Raw genomic sequence first — 1,732 nt, 5'->3', positions numbered from 1 at the left:
CAATGAAGAATGTGGATCTGAATGCTCTAAATTTGAATTAACTGAAGATGGCCAGTATATGGTTGTAATATGTACCCCTCTAATGAAGAAAGTTCACAAATACGTTAAAGGCAGCAGTGAAATTGCCTTTGTAGATTCAGGAGGTTGTATGGACCGACACTCAAGTAAAATTTTCCTGGTGATGACTCCTAGTGTAGCTGGTGCTTTGCTATTAGGCATAATTGTGACTTCCTCTGAGGCAGAAGATCTCCTAAAGAAAGCATTTCTACTTTGGAAAAGCATCCTCCCAGAAAATGCTTTTTTTGGAAAAGAAGGACCAGCTATATTTATGACAGATGACTGCAAATCAGAAAGAAACACCTTGAATTATGTTTTTCCCCATGCAATACTACTTCTTTGTATTTTTCATGTGTTGCAAGCTGTGTGGCGATGGTTATTAGATTCAAATCATGGTGTTTGTAAGACTGATAAACCTATTCTTTACCACATGTTCAAGGATGTATTAAATTCTGAAACCAAAGAGAAATGTCAAGAAAATTATGAAATTTTGAAAAATCACCCTGCCTCTCAAAAGCAATCTAAAGCCAAAGATTATTTCAGTAAATTGATGCTTAGAGTGAGTGAATGGGCATTGAGTTATCGAATGGAGTATCTAACTCGAGGACATAATACTAACAACTACTGCGAGGCAACCATGAGGGTTCTGAAAGACCATATCTTCTTCAGCACCAAAGCTTTTAGTTTGGTTCAGCTGTTTCATTTTCTGACCACTCGTATCGATAAATATTTTGAGAGGAGAATTGCTGCTGTATTGAACAACCGAGTTGAGAACTATGTAAAATCAAGATACCATATCAAGAAAGAAAAATTTATCCCTCTGTCATGTTCCCAAGTGAGTCAAAACATATACACGGTGAGCAATTCAGAATCCAAAATGACATACACTGTTAATACAGAGGTGGAAATTTGTACTTGCCCCGTTGGTAAGACGGGTGCACCATGCAAGCACCAATACGCTGTTGTGTTGCAGTTCAACCTAAGCAGCAACCAGTTTTTGCCATTTTCTGATGAAAAAGCCAAGAGAACTCTATACAAAGTAATTTCTGATTCATCTGTGGAACTTCCTCAGGAATGGTTCACAGTATTAAGAAGTGGTCCAGTTAATCCGTTTGCAGAACCTGCACCTGTATCTGAAGAAACAGATGAAGTTGAAACAAGCCCTGCTTTTGAGAATGGAGATAATGTTATCATTCCCAATGCTGATGTTTCTGTTGATAATGAGCCTTCTGCTAATGAGTGTGCTGATGTGGCAGACAGTATCCTAGATGAACAGTTTCAAGAAGAAGATGAGAATGAGAAAGCTGAAAGAATAGCCAGGTGCTTAGAAGATATTAATAGATTCTCAGACACCTTAAAAAGTAAGGTCACAGAAGACCCAGATAATTTTTTACCAGCTGTTGAGAAAATGATGAGAAGATATAACACAGAAATCAAAACTGATTCAGCATTTGTCTCAGCATTGCAGACTTTCAATAGATACAACAGTCCAACAACAATTTTCCCTGCTCGAACTATTCCATTACATGCGCTTACCCCTGGTAGAAGGAAGTACCCACTCAGTGGAGCAAAACATCCACAAATCACCGGACGTCCACCAGATAAAGTGAGAATTGTGAAAGAACATGGCTGGAGTGCTCCCACCAAGCAACCACCATTCTTTGTCCAGCATAAA

Source organism: Frankliniella occidentalis, unplaced genomic scaffold (assembly GCF_000697945.3).
Source record: "Frankliniella occidentalis isolate FOCC.00 unplaced genomic scaffold, Focc_3.1 Scaffold604, whole genome shotgun sequence".
NCBI classification, from domain to species: Eukaryota; Metazoa; Arthropoda; class Insecta; order Thysanoptera; family Thripidae; genus Frankliniella; species Frankliniella occidentalis.
This window is presented reverse-complemented; position numbering follows the sequence as displayed.